Below are 14,153 nucleotides of genomic sequence, written 5' to 3' on the forward strand. Positions count from 1 at the left end.
TAAAGTGCCCACAGATGGTTAAGTCCCGTCAAACTTGACTATGGGGTGTGGTGCTCATCTCGCTTCAGGCCAAGGGAGCCAGTGTTGGTCCTCAGACATCTTTCTGGGTCATGTGGCCAACATGACTAAACCGCTGCTGGTGCAACGGGACACCGTGACAAGTGGCAGAGCACATGGAAACACCATTTACCTGCCTGCCACAGCGGTACCTATTTATCTACTCATGCTGGTGTGCTTTCGAACTGCTAGGCTGGCTGGAGCTGGGACAGAGCAACGGGAGCTCACCCCATCACGCGGACTTAAACTGCCGACCTTCCGATCGGCAAGTTCAAGAGGCTCAGTAGTTTAGACCACAGAGTCACCTGCTCCCTATAGCTAAAGATATATTAGTAGTGTTACTAGATATAGTATTATTGCTAGATATTACATGGCTGCTTATTGCATGCTTGCTTTTCAGCATTGTATCATAAGCAGCTTCCGGAGGGTTTGTTAGAGGCCGAAATGGAGGGACAGAAATAAATAATAATAATAAAAACAGGGCTGCAATGTTTGGTTGAATAATCTAATGGTTTAATCAATGAAAAGCTGTTTGAAAAATTAAAATGTGCTTTCAATTAATCCAACAGCATTTCTGCCAAAGAAAAATTTGTTAATTACTTTTAGTAGAAGTGGTTACAAAAATTGCAGCTTGTGGGGGCCATTTTGAAATAGGTCCTTCTGTTTCGCACAGGAGGTAATGCCTGGTTTAACTGTGGGTTCATTCACACTTATTGTGGGAGTCATAAAGCCAAGGCAGAGGTTTGTAAATACTGCAGGGTGCCCCCTGACATTCCTCTGGGCAATGATTACCTTATATGGTAAAGGGGTAATAAAAACTTGACCGGATGAGGTAACATGAGATTGGCAAACGGCCATGCGGCTGGACAGAACAAAGGAGAATAAATCGGAGAAGGGCAGACAGAGGAGCTGCTCTCTCATATTATGGAAATATTACTGGCTTTCTGCGTCTTTATTTTGCCCTAAAGAAGTGCCACTTGTGACGGCTGGCTCCAACAAGTGGTGCCCCGTGTGAGGCTCAATTAAAAGACGAGGAGGCTCAATTAAAAGACGAGGAGGCTCAATTAAAAGAAGAGGAAAACTTAAAAGAAAAGAGGCGGGCTAAAGGAAGCAGTGTGAGACTGACTTCAAACTTCAAAGAGAACCGTGAGAAGCAACTTAAAGCAAACAGTCTGAGGCAGACTAAGAGGATTTTAAAAGACACTGTGAGAGGACTTTCGATCCAAGCAGTGGATATCATCGGCTCACCACGTCCGGCAAGGATTTCAAAGCGCTTATACATCTTTAAAAAAAAGATCCCTGGTGAGTTTGATCCCTTTTTTATATTGATTTTAGAAACATGGGCACCTCTTTGACTACTCCCCAACATAAATTTTTAAGAGACTTAAAATTTCTCCTCTCCTCCAACAAATTGGAAGTTCCTGATGGTGATTTGATACAGCTCATTCTGGCCATCGATGAGCATTGCCCCTGGCTTGCTGCAAATGGGACTTGGGAACTAAAACAATGGGATAAGATTGGAGCACATTTTCATCGACACCCCAGTTTCGGTGTTCGAATTTTAAATGCTTGGTGCAAGATTTGTTATGCTATGGGCTCTTTATCACCAAAAAATATCTCCATGGCTTCATTGCCAACACAACCTTCAGCTTCTTTAATTCAGCCTGCTGTTCTGCCATGTGTTCCAGCACTTGCTTTGCCAGCAGCCCCAGACCCCAAACCTCCAGATTACAGTTCCTCACCAGAGGACCCAATCCTGCAAAAATACAGTGGTCTGGCTGGAAATGACCCTACTCTTTCAGCAGCAGAACAAGCTACCCCTTTTCAACGTGCAGTACTTGCCTGTTCCTTATCACAGGATACCATGGCATTCCCTGTTATTGTGCCCCCTGCTGGTGCTCCAGCAGGAACTCAAGCCCAGCACCAACCTTTTGACTTTAAAATCTTGAAAGAACTGCAATTGTCAGTTAGGACAAATGGACTGCAAGCTCCATTTACACAAGCTCTTTTGGGAGCCACATTAGCCCAGCTTTTGGTTCCAGATGACATCAAGCTTTTGGCACGTACAGTGTTACCCCCATCAGCAGGTGTATTGTTTGCCCATGAATGGGAAATCGCCTGTCGTGCTTATGCTCCTGCTTTACTGCAACAAGCAAGAGGGAATAATCCTAATCTTACCCTCGCAGATGTGATGGATGCTATGATGGGGCGTGGGCCCCTTGATCAGGCTTCAGTGCAAGCCACACTGCTGCAGATCTTATTGAGGGATACTGCTCTTGCTGCTCAACAAGCAATGAGAAAAATCCCTGAACCCTCCAGTATCCAGTCTAGGTGGGGTTCAATCAGACAAGAGCCAAGAGAATCATATTCCTCCTTCATGGACAGGCTGATTACAGCAGTGAGTAGACAAATTGAAAATCCTGAAGCCAAACAAATAATTATCAAACAATTGGCCTTTGAAAATGCAAATGAGGATTGTAAGGTTGCGTTGCACCCGATAATACACAATCCTACCACAGACACAGCAGCTATGCTTCGCATTTGTCAGTCTGTAGGTACAGCAGCTCATTTGCTGGCAGCAGCGCAAAATAAAAACCAGCCTGTAGCCACCGATACAACGTTTCCAGCGTGGCAAACCAAGATCACTGATACCTCAGTGTGGGTAGAAAAATGGCCTCCACCAAAAGAAAAGTCCGCAGCAATGGCACCATCTCGTTTCTGAACAGCTTATTTCTGAACAATTGACTTTTGGCCACATTGAACCACCACCATCCCACTGGCCCCAGCAGACAGGAACGGTTTGCTTTTACATTGCCAGTATATAACAATTTGCAGCCCACCCAGCGATATCAGTGGGTTGTCCTGCCTCACAGCATGGAACTCCCCTACACTTTGTCAGCATTTTGTGGATGAAGCATCGAAACCTTTCCACATGCGCCACCTAGAGGTGCTACACACAAACTGCATCTGGCAGTGTTTGCCTTCCTCACCATTTGCCTTGCCATCCTTCCCTGCACCGTTATACAAGGAAGAGGAGCAGACGACACAGTCCAGTTGAAACCACCATATTTCACCTTATCGGCTGGCAAGCCACAATCATCAGAATCCTACTCTGGCTGGCAGCATCCACGGCTCAGCCACTCTCGAACTATAAGAACTGTGTTGTTGAATAAGACTTTTAGGGGAGAAAATTATCATAAAATATGGAGGGATAATATTTTTGTGCAAGATATGATTAAGTTTACCAGTTTATTGCATGCTTCTAAATGTTGGGTGTGTATGCCTGCCCCCCATTTGTTTCAAATTAAAGAGGGGAAAGAATCATGGGGCATAAATCCAAACTGTCAATATACATTGAAATTCACTTTTAATAGCTCTTGTTCTCTTACAGGAACATACAGTGACCATTATCAGTGCTGTAGGAGTGACACAAGTGCATGGCTATAAACTAGAAAGGAAGCCTACCATGCAGCTTGGAATCAGAATTCTTATATTCTTGGCTTCCGGATGGAAGTTGGCTTCGACATTTATTAATTTTAGTGATCATTATAGTAGTTATTTGCATTATTTTGTGTTGATGTATTCAATGTATTCCTTCTTTAATTTCTATGTGTACTGCATGGTTCTCCAGTCCGCAGCCCGCCTTCCAGGTTTGACAAGAGTCGCTTATCGCACTCGATATAATCATATTGGAACGGACATTTATGACTCTGATTAATAAAATAAAGAAAGAGGGCATGTGGGAGTCATAAAGCCAAGGCAGAGGCTTGTAAATACTGCAGGGTGCCCCCTGACATTCCTCTGGGCAATGATTACCTTATATGGTAAAGGGGTAATAAAAACTTGACTGGATGAGGTAACATGAGATTGGCAAACGGCCATGCGGCTGAACAGAACAAAGGAGAATAAATCGGAGAAGGGCAGACAGAGGAGCTGCTCTCTCATATTATGGAAATATTATTGGCTTTCTGCGTCTTTATTTTACCCTAAAGAATTGCCACTTGTGACGGCTGGCTCCAACAACTTATGTTTAGCCCCATGTTTTCTCGGCACAGGATAGGCCTGCAATTTCCTGATCCATGTCTGGGAATAAGCCCCACTGCTTTCCCCAGGAAAACCCGCTCTTTAATGCTGAACTGAAACAAACAGCAAGTGAGGTTTTTCACGGCTTGCTGTTTGTGCCAAACTTTCTTTGACTGGGTAACAGCCCTAAAAATAAACAGATGTGGTGAAATAAAATAGGAAATGAGGCATCTGCACCAGAGAATGGTTTCCTCACCCCTTAAGTTGATTGTGCTGATGACTAATATCATTTTAAACCATATACCAATGACATGGGGTATGACAGCAGGTCAGTGTAGATGGACTCTCCACACCCTAACTTCCACCAAAAGACTGATACTGATTCATTGGAAAAATAATACTATGTCCCTCTTTGAGCAATGGATGGAAGATATGAAAACTCTCACAAGATATGAACGGACTGCTTTTAGACCAGGCATAGGCAAACTCAGCCCTCCAGATGTTTTGGGACTGCAATGCCCATCATCCCTAGCTAACAGGACCAGTGGTCAGGGATGATGGGAGTTGTAGTCCCAAAACATCTGGAGGGCCGAGTTTGCCTATGCCTGTTTCAGACACTGATTATGTATAGATAAATACAATGATATTTGGGATGCATTTGGGATGCATTCATAAAAATGCATTTATAAAAAATCTCAGCGTCTTGTTAGTGATTTTACATTAGTTGGAATAACTGTCAAAATATATATAAAAAATTAAAAATTGTCCAGTAGCACCTTAGAGATCGACTAAGTTTGTTCTTGGTATAAGCTTTCGTGTGCATGCACACTTCTTCAGATAATCTGAAGAAGTATTTGAAGAAGTGTGCATGCAGACGAAAGCTTATACCAAGAACAAACTTAGTTGGTCTCTAAGGTGCTGATGGACAATTTTTAATTTTTTAAAAAATATTTTGACAGCATCAGACCAACACGGCTTCCTACCTGAAGTTGGAAAAACTGTATTACTTATATGCCTATATTTCGTATTGTATCACTGTTTTATGTATTTCTTTTTCTTTTTCTTCATTTCTGTTGCTTTCTTTTCTCACTGAAAATTTTCAATAACATATATATATATATAGAAAGAGAGAGAGTTTATTATGCTGTGGACGCATAGCTCTGTGGCTGCTCTGAAAGAACTGCATATTTCAGTCTTCCGTCTCCTACTTGGCCTAAGTATTCTGCGCCGCTTCTAAGGTTCCAGTGGGAAAGAGGAAAATAAATTCTTTCTCACAAGAACTGGTCAACAAAGCTGTCAAATCATAACTCTCATAGCTACGGTTCTTTACAGCGGCCCTCCTTGCTTATTGCATTTATTGCATTTTTATCCTGTCCTCTTCCCAAGGGAGTTGAGCTGATGTATGATGGCTCCCTCGCTCCCATTTCTGGAGCTCCCCACATCAGGACTCTGTGCAGTACTTTAAGATGAGAGAAATCTTATCTTAGAGTTGGAAGGGGCCCTGAGGATCATCTAGTCCAACCCCCTTCAGTGCAGGACTATGTAGGGGATTGAACCCGCAATATTGGCATTATCAGCACCATACTCTAACCAATTGAGCTGATGAACTCCATGGCTGAACCTCTCCAGTCTAAGTTCACTGCTAGGCAACAATGAAACCAACCCCAAAGATCAGTACATAGACTTAAATATTCTCTTTGCAGCTGTGGTAGGTGTGATTGCAACTGATTTTCTGCTAGATGACAGCAGCTCTGAGTTATTTTTGGGTAGGTGGTTGGGTGGGTTAAAGGTAAAGTTAAAGGGACCCCTGACCATTAGGTCCAGTCGTGACCGACTCTGGGGTTGCGGCGCAAATCTCACTTTATTGGCCGAGGGAGCTGGTGTACAGCTTCTGGGTCATGTGGCCAGCATGACTAAGCCGCTTCTGGCAAACCAGAGCAGCGCACGGAAACGCTGTTTACCTTCCCGCCACAGCGGTACCTATTTATCTACTTGCACTTTGATGTGCTTTCGAACTGCTAGGCTGGCAGGAGCAGGGACTGAGCAACGGGAGCTCACCCCGTCGCGGGGATTCGAACCACCGACCTTCTGATAGGCAAGTCCTAGGCTCTGTGGTTTAACCCACAGCGCCACCTGCGTCCCTCGTGGGTGGGTTAGAGAGCCCTTAATGAAATCTACAAGCTCTACCCTCTGCCCTTTCAAAAACGGAATCAAATCATGGCTTCCCCAAAGCATTTCTTAAAGCACGGGGCAGGGGTCAAAAGCACACAGGATGAGGCTGCTGGATCAGGCCCATGGGTCACCTAGTCCAGCATCCCATTCTCACAGTGGCCAACGATATTCCTGTGGGAAATCAGCAAGCAGGACACAATCACAACAGCATTCCTCCCATTCTGTGGCTTCCAGCACTGAGTCACAGAGGGAGAGGGGGTTGTGTCCCCTCTTCCTGTAATTTGAGCAGTGGATGCTGCTGCTGTGTGCGTTTCCGAGCACAATTCAAAGTGTTGGTGCTGACCTTTAAAGCCTTAAATGGCCTCGGCCCAGTATACCTGAAAGAGCATCTCCACCCCCATCGTTCTGACTGGACCCTGAGATCCACCTCTGAGGGCCTTCTGGCGGTTCCCTCCCTGCGAGAAGTGATGTTACGTTACAGGGAACCAGGCAGAGGGCCTTCTTGGTAGTGGCACACAGTCTGTGGAACACCCTCCCATCAGATGGCAAGGAAATAAATAACTACCTGACTTTTAGGAGACATCTGAAGGCAGCCCTGTTTGGGGAAGTTTTTAATATTTGATGTTTTATCGTGTTTTTAATATTCTGTTGAAAGCTGCCCAGAGTGGCTGGGGAAGCCCAGCCAGATGGGCAAGGAAAGAGAAAGCAAGCAAGCAAGATTGATTATTATGTTCTGCCTACCTAGCAACAAGTAATTTTTTTTTACTGCTCATCCCACTTTTTGAAGTGGTGAGGTGTTTTAGGAGTGCAGTGGTTACCAAGGTTTGGTTCCCTTTGAAGGAGGCTACTGGAGCCTTACCATTGTTTTGTTGTTGTTTTTGACAATACAGTGGTACCTCGGTTTAAGAACAGTCCAGTTTAAGAACAATTCGGTTTACAAACTCCGCAAAACTGGAAATAGTGTCCCGGTTTGAGAACTTTACCTCGTCTAAGAATGGAATCTGAATGGTGGAAGGGCACCGGCGGCGGGAGGCTTCATTAGGGAAAGCGCGCCTCAGTTTAAGAACGATGTTGGTTTAAGAACGGACTTGGCCACAGACAGCCAAACCCACTTGCCCTTCAGAGAGAGTGTGTGTCGACCTGACACCCAAAATGCTGTTGGCTTACAGGGTCCAAGCTCAGTCCTCTGTCTTGGGGAGTTTAAAGCTCCACTCTCAATATCCTGACATGTCTTTGATCTGCTTTAGATATCCCTGTCTTGAAAGGGAAGGTCTGGAGGGGTGTTTGTCTTGCAAACATGGTTAACTGAGCATGCTCAGAATTCTCCCTGTGTCTGGGAACTCTGCCTAGGGCTTTCATCTCCCTCGGAATCCACAGATATTGTTCTGTTTGCAGAGACCCCTAGATTGCTAGCTTATTCCTAGCAATGTGTGGTGGAGAGAAAGATATTCCCCTTGTTTGCAGGCACCATCTGCCTAAGGAAGATCTGTTGGGATACTGCCAGGGAGATAAAGCCCATCATGGCCCCCATGTCGCCTCCAGACGATCCATCGATCTCCCGTAGATACAGTATCAGCAATTAGCGACACGAGCTCCAGAAAATAGCTTGCCACATTCCAGAGCTGATGCATGCTCTATCAGCAGAATTCGTACAGCGAAAGATGCACGCAGAAGAGCATTACTTAGAAGTTTATTCAGCGTTGGTCAGAACAAAGGAAAAAACATGACTGCCTGCTTGCGTGTTCAGGCACAGAGAGAGAAACGAAAACATAGACACAACAGAAACATCCTGTGAACAGGAAATACGCAGACTCTGTGACTCACAAAGCCTGCTCCCTTTTAAGGTGGAACGGAAATATCCTAACAAGATCATCGTAACTATTTGTACCCATGGAAGCACATCACTGGCACACCCTGGGCTATTGACATTCATTTGCCAAGTTCAGGATTTCGGCCAGGCAACCCACAGTGATAGACCTCTGTTCACCAAAACCCATAGCATTATTCAATCATTCTGGGGGTGCTAATTGAGAAAATGGCACTGGGGGATGGTTAACTCCGTTGCCCAGTTCAATATCACAGATCTTATTCTCTCTCACACACACACCCATCCCAGCTATTCACTTTTGATCATAACTGCTGGAGATCTATGACAGACCTCTTGACATCATGGTCACACCCAGCTGCGTCCTGAGATACTGTATTTGAGGTAGAGGTCATCCACCTGACGTGGATAGGAAGACCCCTCCTGCCCCCCTCAGCTTTGGGCAGAGACTGGTTTGAAGCCACTGAGACATCAGGATTCCTTTGCAGCACAGAACCACCAGATAATCCTGGGAGAAATCAAAAGACAAAATCCTCCTCGTCTTTCATGCAATTGAGAGATTTGGCTTGGAAATGTAACCCCACGGTAGCCATCATGTGATGTTTCTTTAAAAAAATAAACGCCTTGACCCCTAGACTGAGGTTGTCTTCCTTGAGTGGCTTTGGCTAAGCCGTTAATTCTCTCCCAGGCCTGGAGTTATTAGTCATCAGACAAAAGCTGCAGAAGGACCCCTTCCCATGCCCTTCTTTATTACTGTGCATTAGCTAAGAAATATGCTTCTCCCAGTGATGGAAACAGCATCACTGTGAACATTTTTTTAAACGATTCAGTACTTTAGGAATTCTGAGAGGAATCTGAAGAGGGGTTGGCGCGGAGGTCAGGCCCACGGCCAGATATTTTGAGATCTGTTCCTCATTTTGTAAGAGGGAACTAAAAGCAACGCTGAATGGGACTGGCTTCCCGCCTCTGCATCCCCTTTTCTCAGTCTCTATGCCAGGCCATGTTTCCTTGATTCTATATCCTGTGGTATCAGGCAGAGCTTATCCATTCCTTTTATTTGCATGCCACACAGCGGGACGCGGGTGGCGCTGTGGGTTAAACCACAGAGTCTAGGAATTGCTGATCAGAAGGTTGGCAGTTTGAATCCCCGCAACGGGGTGAGCTCCCATTGCTCGGTCCCTGCTCCTGCCAACCTAGCAGTTCGAAAGCATATCAAAGTTCAAGAAGATAAATAGGTACCGCTCCGGCAGGAAGGTAAATGGCGTTTCCGTGTACTGCTCTGGTTCGCCAGAAGCGGCTTAGTCATGTTGGACACATGACCTGGAAGCTGTACGCCAGCTCCCTCAGCCAATAAAGCGAGATGAGCGCCACAACCCCAGAGTCAGCCACACACGACTGGACCTAATGGCCAGGGGTCCCTTTACCTTTACCTTACCACACAGGAGGGGGGGGGGAATGTTCAAAGAAAACAGGAATGCGTTTCAAAACCAAACACTGCAAAAACCATTTTAGAACAACACAGCAAATCTAATAACATACAAAAACATTTCAGTACAGTGGTACCTCAGGTTAAGAACTTAATTCCTTCTGGACGTCCGTTCTTAACCTGAAATTGTTCTTAACCTGAGGTACCACTTTAGCTAATGGGGCCTCCCGCCGCGCGATTTCTGTTCTCATCCTGAAGCAAAGTTCTTAACCCGAGGTACTATTTCTGGGCTAGTGGAGTCTGTAACCTGAAGCGTCTGTAACCCTGAAGCATCTGTAACCAGAGGTACCACTGTACATTATGTAAACAACATCCAGCGTCCAACAGCAAAAATAACAAGGCAACTTTCCAGTTTTGTCTTTGTCCTGGAAACACACACCACCCAGTGTCATTCACAGTCCCTCTTCCAAGAGTGGAGCAATCTCTGGTGTCCTGCATCCTAATAATCAAACTAAAAAAAGGCACCAATTGTAGCTTCTGAGGCTCCAAGGCACATTGGGATCCTAAGGTGAGGTTGGGGACTTTAACTGGTAGGGAGCTACAACCCTCCGTTGTAGTCTTGAATCAGTTATGCATTTTGCACTGTGGGGAGGGGTGCTCCTGTTTGCTCCAGTGGTGGTTGAGGAAGTGGGGGAGAGGGGCTTGATCCCAGTTGCCAGAACTCCTGGCTTGAGACTCCTTGCACGCACACCCCTTCAAGTAAGTTGACGGCCTGACCATTGGCCACCAGCCTTGTAGAAAGATGAGTGACTTCTCTGATGAGAAGGCATTGCCTGGTTATTTCCCCCTCCAGCTGAAACACGAAGCGATGCATGAATAAAATGTGTTTTCGGCTTTGAAGGAAGAATCAATCTGCAGGGATGCGAGACACATACCGTATCAGTGAACTTTAAACATTCCAGATAAAATTAAAAACTCTTTCATCTCAACTATAGACGTAACAACAGGACGCAGACTTTTTACCTTTAAGCTTGCTTTCAAGACCAAGACTTTGATTCTCTAAAGGCTGTAAAAAGAATTTTTCTGCATATATCCTTTAAATTTGATATTTATATATGCTTTTCATGTTACAGTAATTTGGTATCTGCATCTGTAAAATACAAGAAAGGTAAAGATGAAGGCTCTGTATTTCTAGAGATCACACATGAACAACTAAAGTTTCTCTAGAAGATAAACCACATTGAATGTTATGGATAAAACAGCCGGTCCTATCAAGCCAATCTCCCTCTGCTAGGTGTGAACTGGAATATGTTATTTCTGTTGAGATCCTGAATTCAGGATACACCAACAGTTCCCTCTTCCCCGCCCCTTCCTTTTTGTGTTGTGGCTTTTTTAGACTGTATGCCTGATGTCAGGGATTGTGCTATTTTTATTGCTCAGTTATTCACTGTGGGAACTTTTCTAGCTGAGTAGGATATAAATGTTTTCAATGAATTAATTAATGGGAAATGGTTCCTTATCCCCTTTTTGCTCTGGCATGAAGCCACATTTGGACACTAGCAAGAGCATGTGAACATTTGTTGTGAGTGCATCACGCACACCTCACAGAGATGCTTATCCAGACGAGTGTTCCCAAATTGCATTTTAGCATTTCAGAAAGCCCTGGAATCCAAATTTCAAAGACGACCATACAACATCCAGCTTGTGACTACTGTGCTTCTTCCAGGGAGTTCAGGGTGATGTAGATGGGGATATCTCATTTATTTAATCTGCAATACCCTGTGAGGGTAAGCTGAGGCGTCAAATGAGTTTCATGGCTCACCAAGAACTCGAGCCAAAGAATCTCTGCTCTGGGTTCAACAATCCACGGTCCACGCAACACACCTGGCTCCTGTGTCTCCCAGATCAAACCTTGAACTCGCAGCCTTTTGCCCAGCATGTTTCTTAACAAACACACAAAGGACAGATGGGGCAGATGTAGAATAAAATTGACTTGCTCCAATTGTCTTGCTTTTTTTGTTTTTGTTTTAAATCGATTGCTTCTGTGCAAGACCCTGAAAGCAGGCAGGATGATGGTGGGCTGGTTCCGACATGACTTCCGTATTGCAACGCATCCAGAGCGCTTCATTTGGAGAGAAAATGTGAGCCCTCTGGACCTTTGGCGCTAACATATGAAGCGTAAATCTTATCGAAATGAAATTAAAAGATGCCTGCTTCTTGGGAGAAAAGCAATGACAAACCTAGACAGCATCTTAAAAAGCAGAGGCATCACCTGACCAACAAAGGTCCGTTTAGTTAAAGCCATGGTTTTCCCAGTAATGATGTATGGAAGTGAGAGCTGGACCATAAAGAAGGCTGATCTCCGAAGAATTGATGCTTTTGAATTATGGTGCTGGAGGAGACTCTTGAGAGTCCCATGGACTGCAAAATCAAACCTATCCATTCTTAAGGAAATCAGCCCTGAGTGCTCACTGGAAGGACAGATCCTGAAGCTGAGGCTCCAAGACTTTGGCCCCCTCATGAGAAGAGAAGACTCCCTGGAAAAGACCCTGATGTTGGGAAAGATGGAGGGCACAAGGAGAAGGGGACAGCAGAGGACGAGATGGTTGGACAGTGTTCTTGAAGCCACCAGCATGAGTTTGACCAAACTGTGGGAGGCAATGGAAGACAGGAGTGCCTGGCGTGCTCTGGTCCATGGGGTCACGCAGAGTCGGACATGACTAAACGACTAAACAACAACAACAACAAACCTTATCCTTTGAATTGAGTCAGAAAGTGATACCAAATTTATGAATACAGGTACAAGTAGGATTGCAGAAAGGCAACATTATCTGTTTTTAAAAGTGGCTGGAGGGGGTTGGGTTCTGCCATTCCATCAGATCTCACTTGGGTGAAGCTTAAATGTTCCCCGTTAGCCAAAATCTGAACTCCACAGCATCTGCAAGTATTAGCATGCCTATTCCACGCAATGCTGCTATTCAGCATCTGATACTCTCCCTGCTTTGCTAATAAGCATTTTTGCTTCTTCGGTGTTTTTTTTTTTAAAAAATCTCAAATCTCTAATTACCATCTCCATTCTGGGGGGTGGGGGGGGAATAGAACTTCTGTTCCTGAAGCTGATGAGCATGTGAAACTGCAGCAATGCCAGATTCCCCAGCCACATCAGCCAGCTTGAGCTGACAGATTTTAAGCTCTTGCTCATGTTACATTTGAAATATATATAAAACTTTTATCTGGTCTCCTGTCAGCTATTCCGCAAATGGCAACGGCTGGCAGGATTGACAGCTTGTAGCTAGACAGCTTCCTTTCTTCCTCCTCATGCAGAGTGCAGCAGACAGGCATTCCATATCACCGCAGAATGAAAGCCAAAAATCCATCCAAAGGACATGGCATTTTGCAACTGGGTTGGGACAGTTCTGTGGGGAGGAGTCCTAGGCAAACAAAAGTGCTGCTTACAATACAATAATCTTTATTGTCATTGTCCCATACAAAACAACGAAATTGAAAAATCTACGTAAGACATTCAAAAACCAACAAGCCTGCTATCCCAGCTATCACAACCTGGTTAGTCCCCTAAAAACTCTGACACCCCATTTTTAAATACAATATACTCCCATAAAGGTAAAGGGTAAAGGGACCCCTGACCATTAGGTCCAGTCGTGACCGACTCTGGGGTTGCGGCGCTCATCTCAGCTATACTGGCCGAGGGATCCAGCATACAGCTTCCAGGTCATGTGGCCAGCATGACTAAGCCACTTCTGGTGAACCAGAGCAGTGCACGGAAACACCGTTTACCTTCTGCTGGAGCGGTATCTATTTATCTACTTGCACTTTGACGTGCTTTCGAACTGCTAGGTTGGCAGGAGCAGGGACCGAGCAACGGGAGCTTACCCTGTCGCGGGGATTCGAACCGCCGACCTTCTGAGGTCCCTTAGAGACTCCTTACACTGCGTTTAAAACCAAAATCGCATTTGGATAGAAACTGTTTCTCAGGCAGCTAGTCCTAGTCTTTATAACCCTGTACCTTCTTCCAGAAGGCAGAAGCTAAAAGAGATCATTTCCGGGGTGCGCACTATCCTGCACACTATCTTGTGGTCCTCTGTCAAGGAGGTGGGTGCATCTTCACTCCCAGACTTTGAAATGCTCCTCCATCAGCAACAACTGCTAAATAACAATGATTTTGTGCTACCCTTTCCACATCCTGCAGGACAGGAGCAGTTAATGTGGTACGCTCCAGAGGTTGTTCCCATCAGTCCAGTCACCATGGCCAATGGTCAAGAATGATGAGAGCTGAAGTCCACCAGATTGCCCAGCTTTGCTGTAACTGGTCTTCTGTGGAATATCAGAGCACTGAGCCCTACGGCGCAACTCTGTTGCTTCCTTTCCCCCTTGGGTTGTGGTTACACACAGGTATCAATTTCCAAGTCTAGGTTTTGTTTTGAAAGTTGTCGTCTAATGACTAATGAAAATAACACCCTGCTTCCCCAGTAAGAATGAGAGTCCCCTTGCCTGTAGTTGTCTATGGAGGGGGGGAAAGATATTTAGCTGTAGGGCAGTCATCAGAGTGTGGTCCTTAACTATGCTGAAACTCAACTGAAATCAATAAGGTCAGCTGTGTCCAAGCCTTCCTAGGGTTGCAGCCCTAGAGAG

General features: G+C 45.2%; 1 long non-coding RNA gene across 1 annotated transcript; it reads right to left on the reverse strand.

Annotated features, from left to right (window-relative positions):
- Positions 1-9,889: 9,889 nt before the first annotated feature.
- On the reverse strand, positions 9,890-11,708 carry LOC307220610. The gene is made up of 3 exons (XR_013840986.1): positions 11,326-11,708; positions 10,527-10,653; positions 9,890-10,415 (listed from the first exon to the last, which is right to left on the reverse strand). It is a non-coding gene; the product is annotated as an uncharacterized lncRNA (long non-coding RNA).
- Between the last annotated feature and the right edge of the window lie 2,445 nt (positions 11,709-14,153).

The sequence above is a fragment of the Podarcis cretensis genome (genome assembly GCF_951804945.1).
Source record: "Podarcis cretensis genome assembly, chromosome: 7".
NCBI lineage: Eukaryota > Metazoa > Chordata > Lepidosauria > Squamata > Lacertidae > Podarcis > Podarcis cretensis.